The sequence below is a fragment of the Dromiciops gliroides genome, chromosome 2 (genome assembly GCF_019393635.1).
Source record: "Dromiciops gliroides isolate mDroGli1 chromosome 2, mDroGli1.pri, whole genome shotgun sequence".
Classification (NCBI taxonomy): domain Eukaryota; kingdom Metazoa; phylum Chordata; class Mammalia; order Microbiotheria; family Microbiotheriidae; genus Dromiciops; species Dromiciops gliroides.
In genome coordinates, this window is record NC_057862.1 from 551782735 (window position 1) to 551800282 (window position 17548).

General features: G+C 39.5%; 1 protein-coding gene across 1 annotated transcript in view; it reads right to left on the reverse strand.

Annotated features, from left to right (window-relative positions):
• Positions 1–5232, reverse strand: part of ENTPD6 (ectonucleoside triphosphate diphosphohydrolase 6) — a 68523-nt gene extending 63291 nt beyond the window's left edge. The window contains exon 1 of the mRNA XM_043989724.1: positions 5214–5232. The gene's annotated coding sequence lies outside the window, so the exon portion shown is untranslated. The remainder of the gene's footprint in view (positions 1–5213) is intronic.
• Positions 5233–17548: the final 12316 nt, after the last annotated feature.

Genomic DNA, 17548 nt, shown 5'->3' on the forward strand with positions numbered 1-17548 from the left:
TTTATATCAGTTTAAGTTTTGCCAAGTGCTTCACATATCACCATCTCTGATCCTTACAACAACCCTGTGAGGTAAGTGCTATTTATTATCCTCATATTACAGAAGAGGACACTGAGGCACCGAGAGGTTAAATGATTTGCCCAAAGTCACACGTCTAGTAAGTTTCTGAGGCAGAATTTGAACTCCAAAATCTAGTACTCTCTCTGCACTGCACCATCTAGCAACTATTTCATGCCAGGGTTCTCAGGCAGAGGTGGGAAGGGGCACCAAATGGCTATGAAGAGCACATATATGTATGAACTACCTCTCTTTGATCTTCACCATCCCTAGAAACTGGTGCTGTGGATTTGAAGAAAGTGGCCAGTAAGATTGTGACCCAAATTACTGAAAGACTATCTTCGGTGAGGAAACTGGACTTATATGTTACACCATCATTCAGGTCTTAGGGTGGAGGAGGGGACCTAGGACAGTTTGTGGCTAAGGGAAATACCTCCAAAGGCTCTAAAGAACAGGCAGATGCTTCCAGTCTATCTGACAGAGGAAAGGAAAGAAATCTTGAAAGGCCTCTTAGGGAAACCTTTTTGCCACATGGCTTCCAACCCAATTGTCAGGGTAGGGGCAGGTGGATTCTCCTAAGAGCAGAATGTAAAGAATTAATTGTTATTTGAGGTTTTTATGACCCTATCTTTTGGCTAGAATTTAAAAAAACCTTGGCATGTATTGGCCTGGGGCTCCACAAACCTCATGGTGCTCCACCCACTGGTTGTAGCTGTTGCCATGGCGCTGGCACCTCACGTGATCACCACTCGCTAATGCCTACATGGGCCTGGAAAAGTTATAATGATTAGAAGCCCAGTGAGGGCAGTCATGTGACTGTCAGAGCGGCCAGCCAATTGGCTGGGGGCTGTGTGTGGTCAGCCTGGGGTCTGCCGGAAAGAAGGGAGGTTTTTCTGCCATTCTAGCTTGAAGCTGGAAGGTGGCAGGACACTGCTGTGTGTTCTCAGCTGATTCCTGGGCAGTGGTGTTGTTCAGGTTGTATAATTTCCCTTTCCCCATTTTATTTCCTTTCCCTTAATCCTACTGATCCTGTTTGTGGTTTTTTTTTTTTCAGTGAGGCAATTGGGGTTAAGTGACTTGCTCAGGGTCACACAGCTAGTAAGTGTTAAGTGTCTGAGGCCGGATTTGAACTCAGGTCCTCCTGACTCCAGGGCCGGTGCTCTATCCACTGTGCCACCTAGCTGCCCTATTACATTTAGATATCATAACTTGTCCAGCATTCCCCAAAGAATGGATACTCCTTCAGCTTCCCATTTTTTGCTTCAACAAAAAGAGCTACTATGAATATTTTTGTACATGCTTAGAGTTTGTTTTGCTTCTCTCCTTCCCTATTAATCTCTCCTTTTTCCTCTTTGGTACTTTTCCTATTGAATGAAATGCATTTCTGTACCCAACTCTCTCTATGTATATTCTTCCCTCCTTTGACCAGTTCAGAGAAGAGTGAGGGCTTAACATTACCTGTTCCCTTTTATTTTGGTCTTGAGGAAGACTCCTTCCTCTGCTCCTTCCTCCTGGTTTGTATAAACTTCTACTTGCATGCCCCAATTGTGTGAGAATATTTTCTTCATTCTTCCTCTCTTTTCCCTCCTATTGTATTGTATTTCTCTTTTCCTCCCTTTTTATTCTTTTCTTTTCTTTTTTCAGGGCAATGGGGGTTAAGTGAATTGCCCAAGCTCACACAGCTAGTAAGTGTCAAGTGTCTGAGGCCAGATTTGAACTTAGGTACTCCTGAATCCAGGGCTGGTGCTTTATCCACTGCGCCACCTAGCTGCCCCTCTTTTTTATTCTTTTTTGATCATCAGTATATAATAGAACCATTCCCTGGCCCTCTATGACACCTGATGGTCAGGTTCCAAGGGGAAAATCATCTGCCATTATTAGAATGTAAAAAGTTTATCCTTGTTTATTACCTTATGATTACTTATTGTTTACCTTTTCATATTTCTGACTCCTGTGTTTCCACTTCAGAATCTCTATATAGCTCTGCCTGTTCTTTTCATCAGGAATGCTTAGCAGTCCTCTATTTCATTAAAAGCCCATTTCTTCCCCTACAGGCTTATATTTAGTTTTGCTGGCTAACTTAATTTTGGTTGAAAGTCTATATCCTTAGCTTTTTGAAATATCATATTACAAGTTCTCTACTTTATTGTGGTGTCTGCTAAGTCTCATGTGATCCTGATTATAGATCCTTAGTATTTGAATTCTTTTCAGGGGCTTTCAGTATTTTACCTTTGACCTGGAAGTCCTTGATTTTGGCTATAATGTTCTTAGGGGTTTTTATTTAGAGGTTTTTATCAGGAAGTGATTGGAGGATTCTTTCTATTTCTACTTTGCCCTATGATTCTACCAGATCTGAACAGTTTTCATTTATACATTCTCTTTTTTTTGGGGGGGGGGGCAATGAGGGTTAAGTGACTTGCCTAGGGTCACATAGCTAGTAAGTGTCAAGTGTTTGAGGCCAGATTTGAATTCAGGTCCTCCTGGATCCAGACCCAGTGCTTTATCCACTGCACCACCTAGCTGCCCCTATACATTCTTGAAATATGAAGTCTATGCTCTTTTTTGGTCATAGCTGTTAGGTAGTTCAAAGATTCTTAAGCTATCTGTGAGAAAATTAATTATTAATAATGAATTTCTGGGGGACCCACAGATCCTCCCCGCCCCCCCCCCCCCCTTTAGAAAGGTCAGTTCTTAGAAGGAAGTTTTAATCTTGTTCAGGGCCAGCCCCAGGTGTACAATAGGAATGGAGATAGATTCTTTTATCTAGCTCATTGAAGGACTGAAGGGATTATACATCTCTCTGGACTTTGCCTTTGTCCTTTAGGCCACGGTGCTGTCCGCAGAGCCCATTTTAATTTGGACCACCCTCAGGTCATGTCAACCAATGGAAGTGAATGATGCTAGCCAATTAGCTTTGATCAATGCTCAACCTGCCTCTATCAAAAAAGGATAAAAGCCTCAACCAGTGAGGCTCGAGGTTGTGGCCATCTTGGCTCACACTCTTGGCTTGGAATGCTGTTAGTTGGGGAGGGCTCTCCTCTTAGAACAGTGTAGGTGTGTCAAGATAATGGAATGTGATAGATGAGATTTAGCAGATACTCAGGGGCCCACCTGGAGACTGGTTTAAACTGATTGAATTGGATAAGGGGACTGACTGCTGACTGGATTAACTAGATTGTAAACACATCTGGCTGGTACTTAAGGGTACTTAAGAAGGTAATTGTTCTCAGAAGCTAAAGACTTTGAACTTTACATCGAGACCACCTTCCGGTCCAGTGAACCAGTGAATTTGAATGACGCTGGCCAATCAGCTTGAAGAACCTCCTATTTCTGGGAGGGGAACAGAAAGGAGGAGGCAGACTCTGTGGAGAGAGCTTGGTCTCTTTTGATGAGAGAGATAGGCATGGTGGCAGAGGACTTCAGAAGTGGGAGCTTAGGAAGGTTAGGATTGCCAGATTATAGGAAATCTGTTCTCAATCTTTCTCTTTCTTTTACTATCTTTCAATAAACCCTTAAGAAATCTAAACTCATTTATCAGTGATTTTAGTCAGTTTTCCCCCAAAACTTGGGGGGACAGATTAGAACCCACATTTAGAATTTTAAATTACACATAGGCCATGTGCTCTCTGAGAGCTTTGGAACTTTTCTGCTTATGTTAACTTTCATGTGGTCAATTCTTCACTGATACTGATATTCAATATTAATAATAAATGCTTACTGCCCAAACAGATGCAATAGCCATTATTATATAAATAGCCATTAATATATAAGTAGCAAATATTTTAGAAAGTACCACCTAGCACAAATAATTTAGCAAATACATATTTCTCCTCAATCTATTGTCCAGGTCTATAAGATATATCATATTTTTTCCAGTCTTTTGACTTTGACTTAATATTCCTTACTGTCCCATGGAACCATTAGCTTCTATTTGGCTTTCTAATTCTAGTTTTCAGGGAATTTGTTGCTTGCATAAGATTTGTATCTCTTGTGATAAACTGTTAAGTCCCTATCCAATTCTTTCTTCCATAGCTCTCATTTCACTTATATAAAAATTTAAACTCTTTTAAAAAACCTTCTAGTTTTATCTTTTCTAAAAACTCTAGTTGAATCTAGTGTATATGTTGTGTTTTTCTTCATGGTTTTCCTTATAGGTGTTTTGGAGTTATTCTCTTTGGAGGTTTTGTCTTGAGTGTCCCTACACCTATAATAGTTTTTTATGATGGGATTTTTTTTCTCATTCTAGTGTACTTCCTGACTTCAGACTTGATAGCAGGGCTGAGTTTTTCAAATTTCTTGAAGGGATGTCCTTCAAGAACTTGTGATCTCTAGGTTCTTGCTACTGGTTTCTTGAGGTTATTGAAGTTTGTGTTTTTTCCAGGATATCTGGAACAGCTCAGGCCGGGGACCTGCAATCTTTTAGCTTTTTGACCTACTCTCAAAATAGTCTGATCAAGGATAAAGTCACTGCCCCCACAACTAGAGTGTTCCATGAGTCCCCCAGTGCTCACTAGCCTCTCTGTCTGTCTCCCTATGCCTACCTGGGCTGAAAAACTGGTGTGTTTTTTTTTTCTTGGATATATCCTCATCAGTACTCAGCATGGTGAATTTTCTATATCTATTTAAAGGGTTTGGGACTTAGAGCTTGGCTATACTTCTTCCTGCCACTGCATTATCTTGGCTGAACCTCCTGTGCTCTTTCCTCTTTTCTCTGTCTTCCTTCTCTTCCTCTCCTCTCCCCTTATCTTCTCCCCTTGTAGAATTCCAGCTTTCATGCTATGCTTTTCCTCATCCCCTTCTTTTGAAATTACTTGGTATATATTTTTTTTTTGCTTATGAAGTTTCCCAGAGACATCTCCCCAACTTGAATCCACAGATAAGGTATTCTAGATGTTCTGGGTACTCTGTGGTTCTGTAGTTCCTCAAATTACATGTTTACCTTTTAATAGTCAGTCAAGGGACACAATTATTTCAACACAAAGGTGCTTAATGAGAATAGTAAGGTAAGAAGAAGGTTTACAACAGAACACTCCTCCCATAATCTTAGGGTGCATTCTCCAGCAAACATACATGCCATCAGCAGGTATAGTGAACAAGTACAGAGATCCTGAATGAGGTCCACATATGGGGAATATGTAGAGATGAGTAAGTCCTACCTTCTATGCTACTAGTCCCTTATGCCCTCTCATGATGTCCCCCTCCTTGCCTTGCTTCTTACTAGGTGAGAGTCTTCACTGCACTGATTATGCTGTGGAGTTTGTTGGGACTGCTGTGGCAGTCTCTGCTGATACCATCTGCTGGCTGAACTGGAATCCTTGGCACTACTAAACTCTTCCAGAAAACAAAAACAGAACCTTTGCCCTATGACGACTAGAAAGTATCGCCAGTTCTGTTCCTTTTAAGGCCAGCTCTGAGGTCTGCTTTCTCCTAAGTGAGAGGAAGCCAAGTCTAAGAACTAAGCTTTCTCTCTTTGAGCCTCTCTAACAGGGTCAATTCCCCTATTTTTAAGCTGTCTTTCCTGATTGCCCACATAAATGAATGGTTGGAAAAAATGCAATGGGGCATCTATGATCAGAAGGATCTAGTTCATTGTCTCTCTGTCAACCTCATCCAATTTTCAGACCCTTTCATTTTCAAGTGTGATCACTCAAAGTCTAAAAACCCTACAGACTGAAAAATGTCCACTCAGAGTCTGAAAGGGGCATTGTCCTACATTCTTACATTTGTGTACCTATGGTATCTCTCCAGCTGATTATAACCTCCTGCAGAACAGAATCCATGTCATTTTTGTCTTTTTGTTTTTAATACCTGGCATAGAGACTTTCACATAAATACTGAATTTACTTACACACATATATTTAAGCAGCTACTCAGATTCTGCCTTCTTTTTTCCCATGCAGAGGTAACTATGGCTCAAAATTGTGCCAATCAGATGTTTACATCTGCTAAGTGTTCTTCATTATGGTGCCTGAAATGCTGATATTGCTCCTTGGGCATGGTATTGGGATAGAACCTAGGGACTGCAAACTCTTTGGTCAAAAGCACAGGCAAGGGTCACTTGACCTTGCATGAACTCCATACCTCACTCACCAAAAATACAATCAGCTCCAAGAACCAAACTCACATGCTCTTTCTCTGAACATGGAATGGATTCCAGGGGTCCATATTTAGACGCTCTTCTTTTCCATGCTCTGTTCTTCCCCCTGCTCCCGTTTCTTTTTCTCTTTTAGCCCATTCTACTTCATTTACTCAATAACTTCTCCATACATGACAAACTCATCCAGAGGTTACATTACTTTCATACCAAACCACCCAGGGGGAGTATGGATAGCTGCTTGCCTTTCCTTCATATAGTAGTTCAGATGATCTAGCCAGCCCCCTGACTATGTGAGGACAGAGTGATCTAATTATTACAGCAATGTTTTACAATCTTCAAATTGTGTGCCCTATAAAACTACATATTGCCTTTATTGGTAGTAGAATATTCTAGTAACTGTTGTGTCCCTATGAATCCCAGAGTTCAGAGATTTTGAAACCTGGGAGTGATTTTAGGGCAGGAATAGCATGTATTCTTGTGTTTATCCTTTGCCCAAGAAACAGCCAATTTGATCTGTTATTAAGTAAGCGTGGCAGCATAATCATTGGTTCAATTCAGATATCTATGCCACAGAGATACTTAGGATTCTTAGTGTTATGGGCCTGGGGTCCCTCAGAAGTTTTCTGGGGAAAATCAAGGAACCTTCTCCTTGAGAAGCTAAACCAAAGTACAGATACATCTAAGCTAAACCAAAGGACAGACACATCTAAAGAGATAAGTGGCACCTGATCTGGACTGAGTTAGCTCCAGGACCACCACCCTTCATTCCAGTCTCCCCCACCCCTCTGGGAGATAATATTAGGTGTGGTTGCTGTCTTTGTGGCATGAAGGCACAGAGGTGACTTGAGAGACAGAAACCCAGTCACCACCAGTGGGGGATGGTCCTCCCCCAATAAGAGAACTTTCTACAGTCAGATGATCACCCCATTGGACCACCATTGGTCCTCTATAAAAGTATTTGCCTATCTCTTACTCAAGGAGATTGGTATCTCAGAGAGCTATACCTTGGTGCCATGCCTTCTCCCCATGAGAAGTACAAAGACTTCTCTCTTGGTTTCCTTTCCCTAGTGCCTAAATAAAATATTATTTTATTCTAATTGAATTTGTGTGCAAGAGGATGTAATTCTTAAAAGAGGAATTCCTAAAAACCCCTACCCCAAATCCCCTACCAATTTCCCCCATAACACTTAGCCTAAATGATAGGCCTGTGTTTGATCCTGAATCAGGCTGAAAAGTACAAAGATAAATAAAGTAGATTCTTTTTATGAAGGACCTTGATATTCAATAGGGAAAAGGATGAGTTCACAAATAACTGCAATGTAGTTCAAAGAAGTTTATAAGAAATATTAGAGGGAACTTCCTTGTCTTGAATTCCCTATGCCAATAAAACTATAGGCCCAGGGGCAGCTAGGTGGCGCAGTGGATAGAGCACCGGCCCTGGAGTCAGGAGTACCTGAGTTCAAATCCGGCCTCAGACACTTAACACTTACTAGCTGTGTGACCCTGGGCAAGTCACTTAACCCCAATTGCCTCACTAAAACAAAACAAAAAAACAACAAAAAACCCCCCATAGGCCCAGATTACTCCTCTTTCTTCTACATTTCTCCTTCCCTTCCCCACAAGAGACATTAAATGTTAGAAGAATTTCCAGGACTGGAAGATGAATTAGGAACCTATTACAATAAATGGGGTTGTGGAAATGAGAGTGGAAAGTGTCACTGATCCTCTCAAAAAGAAGGACCAAATGTGAAACACATTATTAAAAAGAGAATAAACATGGTTTGACTGAAAAGCATAGAAAGGAGTCAAAGATCACTTGACTTTGGAGACCTGAGGAGTGCTGAATTTGGAGTGACAGAATCTGAGTTTAAATACCAGCCCTACCATTTATTACATAAGTGAGCCTGGAGAAATCACTTAACTTCTCTAGGCCACAGTTTCTTTGACTGTTAAAAATAGGGATTCAACTAGATAATTACTAATGGCCTTTTTTTCTTTAAACCTATGACTGACTTTATATGACTTTTTCATATAAAAAATATGAAAGTACTGATGGGGTGGTGGTTTCTGGGGAAAGATAACTGGTTATAAATAGAGTTTGAAATAACAAGTGAAAATATTGAGAAGGCAATGGTATGGGGCTGAAGCTTGGAATACAGATCAAAGCTGAAGTAATAATCAACTAAGAAGTTGTATTGATGCCATGAGCATGAATATTTCAGAATAACCATTAAAGGAGAGAAAAAAAATTGTCAGAGAAATAGGAGAATCAGGATATCAGCATCACAAAAGCCGAGGAAATAGTTTCGAATAGAAAGGCATAATCAAGAGTGTCTATTGCTACAAAATATTTAAGGGAAATAGAGATTTTAAAAAGCCATTGAATCGTACTTGTCTCATTTTGCAATTTTATATTCGAACCACGAGGTGGCAGTGTACTACCATTAACATAGTCTTTCATTTCTGAGTCTAAAACCTGAAACCATTTTGAAGGCTAGGAAAAAAATAAAATTAACTTTTTTTTTTTAAAAAAAAAGGTGCAACTCTCAATGCAGCCATTAATTTGTACACATAATACTAGCAATTCAATGAGCATTTTTCCGAGTTTTAATTCCTTTTGAAGCATTTAAAGAACCTGGCATTGAATGCAATTCTTGGGGAAATGATGATAATTTAAACATTCTCAGGTGCTGCTAACAATTAAAAAATAACATGAGGGGCAGCTAGATGGTGCAGTGGATAAAGCACTGGTCCTGGATTCAGGAGTACCTGAGTTCAAATTCGGCCTCAGACACTTGACACTTACTAGCTGTGTGACCCTGGGCAAGTCACTTAACCCCCATTGCCCCGCAAAACAAATAAACAAACAAACACATAATTAAATAACACGAAACATTAAGGTAATAAATGAAACATTTTTATCCTCTTCTACTTTCTCCATGAATTTTTTCAAAGGCGATTGTTGTTGATTCTTCCAGGTCTTCTTTCCACTTCAGGTCCCAGGTAAAATCTGACTTTCCATAAAAACCTCTCCCAACCCCCCTTAATGTTCCTTGTTTAGCAATTTCTTTTGCTCTGTTGATTGTTTCCAATTATCCTGTACATAAGTTGTTTGTGCATAGTTGTTTGCACTTTATTTCCCTCATTAGACTGGGAACTCCTTGAGATCAGGGATGTTTTTTTGGTCTTTCTTTATATATTCAGTGTCTGGCACTTAATACTTTCTTGTTGACTGGGAAATGTTGAAATGCCACTTTTCTTTTTAAAACACTGAAAATACATTTGAATGGTATCTTTTGTTTTGGTCTCACCTACATTTCTTACTGTATTCCTCTATGTCCAGAGAGCCACCTGTTATAATAAAGAATTAAAAAGAGCAAGAAAAATGTTTAGCAAAACTAATCAATGTACTGAAAAATTTCAATCCCATGTCTGCGAAGGATCATGGGGTGACCACTGCCTATCAGGCACTTCTTTAATGTATCACAAGACCACAGAATTTTAGAACTGGAAGGGACTCATATCTGAAAAGGAATATTTAGTACATATGCCCCATAACTGGCCATCTAGCTTCTGCGTGAAGACCTCCAATTAGGGGGAACACTCAGCTACCTGAGACAGTCTATTACAGTTTGGAATAGGCTGGATAGCTTTAAATTGTTAGGAAGCTTTTCTTGACCTCAAGCCTAGGTGTTCCTCTTTTCAACTTCTACTCATTACTCCCGTGTCTGTCTCCTGGACCAAATAGAACAAGCCTGTTCTCTAGTCCACATGATAACTAATAATAATAATAGTTAGCACACACAGATATAGATAGATAGATGATAGATAGATGATAGATAGAGATAGCACCTCTGTTGTACCAGGCACTGTGCTAAACACTTTACAAATATTATTTCATTTGATCCTTATAATAACCCTGTGAGGCATGTACTATCATTACCCCCATTTTACAGAAAAATGGGACAACCAGAGATTAAGTGACTTGTCCAGAGTCACACAGCTGGTATCTGATGCTGGATTTGAATTCAGGTCTTCCTGACTCCAGGCCCAGAATTCTATCCAATGTACTACCTAGCTGTCCAAATACCAGCCCTTCAAATACTTGAAGGTGGCTATTATATTTTACTAAACTTTTTCTTTTCTATGCTAACATTTCCATTGACTGATCCTTATATGACATGGACACAAGGCTCTTTACCATATCTCACTGTCCTCTGAACTGTCTCAAGTTTATTTATGTTCTTTCTAAACTGTGGCACCCAGAATTGAAGACAATACTCCAGATGTGGTCTAACCACGACAGAATACAGCAGACCTATTGCTCCTTATTCCCAGAAGCTATGCCTCTTTTCATTTAGCCTAAGATGACATTATCTTTAAAAAAAAAAAAATGGGGGCAGCTAGGTGGCGCAGTGGATAGAGCACTGGCCCTGGAGTCAGGAGTACCTGAGTTCAAATCCGGCCTCAGACACTTAACACTTACTAGCTGTGTGACCCTGGGCAAGTCACTTAACCCCAATTGCCTCACTAAAAAAAAAAAAAAGGCTGCTACATCACACTGCTGACATATTAAGTTTATAATCTACTTATTCCCCAGATCTTTTTTAAACAAACTGTTAACTATGACTCTCCCATCCTATATATATGAAGATGATGTTTTTCTTTTTTTTGCAGGGCAATGAGGGTTAAGTGACTTGCCCAGGGTCACACAGCAAGTAAATATCAAGTGTCTGGGGTCAGATTTGAATTCAGGTCCTCCTGAATCCAGGGCCAGTGCTTTATCCACTGTGCCACCTAGCTGCCCCCTATCTATCCATCCTTTTTCATCCTTATTGAACATCATTAAAAATTAAAAAAAAATGAATTTAACAAAATATAAATTAAAATTAGAATTTTAATATAACCGTTTCAAGTTTTGTTTGGTAGAAATGATCAAAGGGTCATTGAACATGATCTACCTCCGATCATTTCTATCAAACAAAACTTGAAATGGATATGAATACTCATCAAAGGTGTCTGCTTCTGTTATGGATGAAAACCATCATTGAGATTTGTCATATCCTTTTGTTTAAACATGATATTGTAGTGATTGTATCAATTCTTAAAATTTTAGGGTTTGCCAGCTAAGATCTATAATTACTCAAATGAATTTGGCCTATCCACTCAGAAAAAGCAGTCAGTGAAGAAAACCTGTTGTACAGACTAAGATACGGTATGCAATTGAATGGACAACCTGTAGAGCTTATCTGTTACCCCTCCCCCCAAGTCTGTCTATCTATCTGCTTATTATCTATCTCTGTATATCTTTATATCTATGTCTATATCTATTGAATTGATAGTATAAATGGATAATGATTTGAGACCAGAGTTGAACAAGAGGAATTTAGTGGGTTAGATTGCCTTTTGGCAAATTAAAAAAAAAAATTTCAAGTTTCTCTTTGAAACAAAAGCTCATTAAAAATACGAACAATCTTTCAGGAATATTATGTGATTGGAAGTCTTGGAACATTATAGTCTCTGAATAACTTAAAATGAGTATCTCTCAAAAGAGAATTCAAAGGCAGATGACAGACTTTAAAAGTATACTACATCATAAATGAAAAGAAGGGTAGTGGATAAAGTCCTGGATTCAGGAGGACCTGAGTTCAAATCTTGCCTCAGGCACTTGACACTTACTAGCTGTGTGACTCTGGGCAAGTTACTTAACCCTCATTGCCCCAAGAAAACAAAAAACAAAAAACAAAAACAAAAACATAATTGAGAAACGTTTAACAAAATAAACAAAAATATAATGCAACATAGATAATGTTAATTGGTGGTTTTGAAGGTGTTGTGTCTGTGACTCCTCAGAGTCTGAAACTTATACAAAATGGAAAGCAAAGGAAAGTGGGGGAGGGGCAGTGGAGAGAAGGCTGTCCTCCCTCTGTCTCATGAGATGAAAAGGTTTTCCAAAGCCACAAGTTCTTGCTACTCTGTCATTCAATTCTGTTCCAGGGTCTGCCTTACTTTATTAATGCTGACTCTAACTGTCCTGGTCAATAGCTTGCATCTTCACTTCTGTTTTGGCTATCAGCTCTCCCAAGCACTGGTTCCAGCCTCTTTTAGGTATGGCATGGGCAAGCATGAGCACTACCCACAACGGCAGACTGAATATCATAGCCACCCCATCTCTGAGACCAGCATGGTGGATAAGGGTCATTGGGTTCTAACAGTTCAAATTCTAATGCACAAAGGAAGGACCCAAAATGGATTTTGTAAGCATTAGTCAGCAGAGTACAGCCTTTGAGAGAGGGACAAATGGTAAACAGATTAAGAAAGGGTTCTAGTCATCCACAAATTTTATATTCTAATGTAGAATCTTGGATTTAATAATATTAAATTTATTAGTAAATGATATTAAGCTGACTGTGATACTCTAATACTACAATGAAGTAAAACCTCATGGTGACTAGCCCCATGATTTTAAGGAAAGGAAAGTTTCCTCTCAAACAGAAGGGTCAGCTTGAAGGTAGGGTTGGTTTGTCCTAGTTTTCACGGTATAAAAGTGAAAATCATGATTGAGAGCAAGAGAATAATGAACTCAGGTACTCTTGAATCCAAGGTCGGTGCTTTATCCACTGCCCCACCTATCTGCCCCTGTCAGGCTTTCTTTCTTTTTTTCTTTTTGTGGGGCAAATGGGGTGAAGTGACTTGCCCAGGGTCACACAGCTAGTAAGTGTCAAGTGTCTGAGGCTGGATTTGAACTCAGGTCCTCCTGAATCTAGGGCCGGTGCTTTATCCACTGAACCACCTATCTGCCCCCAGGCTTTCTTCTATACTTAGCTCTCACTCCACCTTTTAGAAGAGGCCTTTTCCACCCCTATCCATTCCCTACTTCTCTCTCTGCCTTTAAATTTACTCTGTAAATACCCTGTATATACATAGTTGTTTGCACGCTGTCTTAACTTGAATGTGAACTCTTTGAAGGTAGGTCCTATTCAGCTTACTTTCCCCTTTGACCTCTGGGCCCCCTTCTCCCACAGGTAAGTTTCTCCCGGATCTCTAATTTTTTCTTTCTTTCTTTCTTTCTTTCTTTCTTTCTTTCTTTCTTTCTTTCTTTCTTTCTTTCTTTCTTTCTTTCTTTCTTTCTTTCTTTCTTTCTTTCTTTCTTTCTTTCTTTCTTTCTTTCCTTTTTTTTGGTGAGGCAATTGAGGTTAAGTGACTTGCCCAGGGTCACACAGCTAGTAAGTGTCAAGTGTTTGAGGCCAGATTTGAACTCAGGTCTTCCTGAATCCAGGGCCAGTGCTCTATCCACTGTGCCACCTAGCTGCCCCTGGATCTCTATTTTAAGGAAGCCCCTGGCCAACACCATGCTTCCATACTATCTTTTCAACTCCCTTTTATGTGTTGTTCCTCACATAGAATACTCCGGCTCATGATTCCAGTTTTTCTATAGTATGCCTGGAATGCTCTCTCTCCAAATCTCTACCTCCTGGCTTTTATGGCTTCCTTTAAGTCCCAGCTAAAATCCTACCTTCTACATGAAGACGTTTCTGATACCTCTTAGTTTTAGTTCTTTTTCTTTGTTGTTCAGCCATTCAGTTGTATCCAGCTCTTTGTGACCCCATGGACTTTTTGTCCATGGGTTTTTGGGCAAAGATGCTGGAGTAGCTTGTCATTTTATTCTCTAGTTTGTCCCCATTTTATAGTTGAGGAACTGAGGCAAATAGGAGTTAAATGACTTGGCCAAAGTCACACAGCTAGGAAATGTCTGAGGCTGGATTTTCAATTTAGATCTTCCTGACTCCATGTCCAGTGCTCTATCCACTGCGCCATCTACCTGCCTTTTCCCCTCTGTGGATTATTTCAAATTTATCCTACCTATATCTTGTTTCTACATAATTATTTGTATGTTGTCTCCCTCATAAGATCGTGAGGTTCTAGGAGAAGGACTTTTACCTTTCTTTGTATCCCCAGTGCTTAGCACAGCAGATGTTTATTTTTATTTTATCATAAAAGTATTTTATTATTTTTGTTACATGGAAAGATAGTTTTCAACATTTGTTTTCATAAGATTTTTAGTTCTAAATTCTTCTCCCCCCTCCAAGACAGAAAGCAATCTGATATAGATTATATATGTACAATCACATTAAACATATTTTTGCATTAGCCATGTTGTGAAAGAAGAATCAGAACAAAAGGGAAAAACCTCAAAAAAAAAAAAAGTAGAAACAGTATGATTCAATCTGCATTCGGAATCCACAGTTCTTTTTTCTGGATGTGGAGAACATTTTCCATCATGAGTTCTTTGGAATTGTCTTGGACCATTGCATACAGCAGGTGTTTATTAAATGTTTACTGACTGACTGATTGTTGTCTTTCCTCATTAGAATGCAAATTCCTTGATGGTAAAGACTGTCTTTTTGTTTTATTTGTATCCACAGCACTTAGCATAGTTCTTGGCATGTAGTAAGTACTAATTAATGCTTGTTATGGACTTTACTGGGTATTTTCTGACCATACACTCACTGATTTTTTTTTTACATCATTTTTGATGATATTTCTTACTCTTGATGCTCTCTTTAATTGAAACCTTATGCTGGCTCTATTTGTTATAAGGCATTTAGTAAGGAGTAGAAGGTTTATCATTTAAAAATGCTTACTTTTCCTGGCTAGTTTGAACAAAGTAGATATAAAAATGATCTGTGGGCTTTGGGGACAAAGTGAAATGTGGTTATTTGTCTGGTGGAATTGATGCTTTTGATGCCAAAGGTCCTTGCCACAAATTTGTCATGACCTACATACTTGACCTATATTGTTTGTGTTTGGTAAATAAAGTTGTGCTAATTAGAAACATGAGCAAGAACATTTAAGTGTGCAAGGGTATCTTGAGCTATAATTTTGTTTCTACTATAAATTTCTATTTATGTTGAGTGAGAGTCCAAATATATTGAGGGATAAACTTATTTTTTATTTGGAGAATTTCCACACATTTCATTGATGAGGGCAAAATGCAGACAAGAACACTGTACTATTTCTTCTTATGGAGAGACTATTTTATGGGCACTGGGGATGGCCTCTCTGGGAAATAGTGCTGTAACCTATCCCAGTGTGTCTCTACCTGACTGGATTGTCTGTCCTCTGCATATCTCAACACTCCCCTACCCTGCAAATTAATTTACCTCATTATCTAGAATTCTTAATTGTATCTCTGGATTTCATGTAAATAAGTCATCCTGGATCTATTTGAAAATCTTTGAATCCAGATTTAATGAAGTTGGTGAAAGCCCTTTTCAAAGAATAAGTAATAGTCATGTTTTTAATAGCTGTATTCTAGTTGGTGCCATTGTTGTGAATTATACTTTTTAGAAAATGATATTTATAAGTTTAGCAAATTACTAACTTGCTTCATCCACTGTGTCACTTAGCTTCCCCCCAGATGTGTTTTTGAAAGATCAATTGAATGGAGGATGGACTGGAGTGGGAAGAGACTTGAGGCAGTTAGACCCACCAGAAGACTTTTGTGATATATTATAAAAGTAGAAATGATAGGACTTGACAACTGACTGGATATGGGAAGTGAAAGGGAGTGAGGAGATCATGAGGACATATACATTGTGTGACTAAGAGGATGGTGATACCCTTGATGATAATAGAGAAGTTAAGGAAAGGAGAGGGTTTGGAGAAAATGATAATAAGTTCAGTATTAAACATGCTAAATTTAATGTGTCTATGTGATATGTAGTTAGTGATATAGAATAGGCAGTTGGAGATATGACACTGGAGGTCAGCGGAGAGGTTAGGGCTAAGCAAGTAGACTGGAAAACCGTCTGCATAGAAATGATACTTGGGGAGCTGATGAGAACTTCAAGTGAAATAGTATAGAGAGAGAAGAGAAGGACCAGGATGGAGCCTTGATGGACATGCACCCACCTCTTTTTAGTAGGAGTGACTTGGATGAAGATACGGCCAAGGAGACTGAGAAGGATGTTCAGACAGGTAGGAGGAAAACCAGGAGAAGTGGTGACAGACACCTAGAGAAAAGAGATCATCAGGAAGGAGAGGGTGATTGAGAATGTCAAAGGCTATAGAGGCGTCAAGAAGAATGATGATTGAGAAAGGCCCATTAGATTTGACAATTAAGGCATCATCCATAACTTTAGAGAACAATTTCAGTGGAATGATGAGATTGGAAGACAGATTGTAAAGATCTGAGAGAGGAGCCATTGGATAGGAAGTGATTAAAAATTTATGAGAGAAGGGGCAACTAGATGGCACAGTAGATAAAGCACCAGCTCTGGATTCAGGAGGACCTGAGTTCAAATCCAGCCTCAGACACTTGACACTTAACTAGCTGTGTGACCCTGGGCAAGTCACTTAACCCTCATTGCCCTGCCCCCCCCCAAAAAAAAATTATGAGAGAGTAGGGATGATAGAGGGTGGAATGGGATAATTTGTGTTTGTAAAGGGGTTTACTTTGGCAAGGAAAAGGGCCACCTCTTCATGTGAAACAGGGTTGAAGGAGGAGATGGTGGCAGAAATCATCTGAGTGATGTGAGATGATGATGAGGGCAGAACAGGGAGGTCTCAGTTAATGGCCTTAATGTTTTCAGTGAAATATGAAGCAAAGTGGGGATTCTAGGTGGCACAGTGGAAAGAATGCTGGCCCTGGAGTCAGGAAGACTCATCTTCCTGCATTCAACTCTGGCCTCAGACACTTACCAGCTGTGTAACCTTAGGAAAGTCACTTAACCCTTTTTGTCTCAGTTCCTCACCTATAAAGTGAGCTGGAGAAAGAAATGGTAAACAACTCCAGTACCTATGTCAAGAAAACTCCAAATGGGGTCATGAAGAGTTGGACATCACTAAAATATGACTGAACAAATAAATAAATCAAGGTTCTCAACCGAGAGGGTAGGGGGAAAGGGAGTTTGGGGAGATGAGAGGGTTGAAAAAGTTTGAGAAAGCTGCTCTCATGAATTGGAGAGTGAATTCGTTAGAGAGGTATAAATGGATTGCTCTACTGCAGTAAGGGTCCAGTTCAGGTTATATGTAGCATAAACTCATAGTGGACCCTGTTTACACAGTTTTGTGTTTTTTCCTCTAGCTTTGTTCAGCAGAATGAGAATAGGAAAGAAGGCAGTGGTTGGTGGAGTAATCCAGGGCTGGGGTATTGAAGTAAGATCTTCATTAGGATAAAGAGATAAGGAACTTGAGAGAAGACATTGCAAAATTGAACTGGTTGACCAAGGGGCAGAGAAGAGAAGAAAATGTAGTCAGTTCAGGGGTGATAGTCTCAGAAAGAACTGAGGGGGTGTCGGAGGTCATGGTGAGGCTAAAAAACAGGATTTGGAGTTGTCAGAAGAAATGGGCTGGCATCAGATTATGAATAGATAAAGGAATTTCATGGTT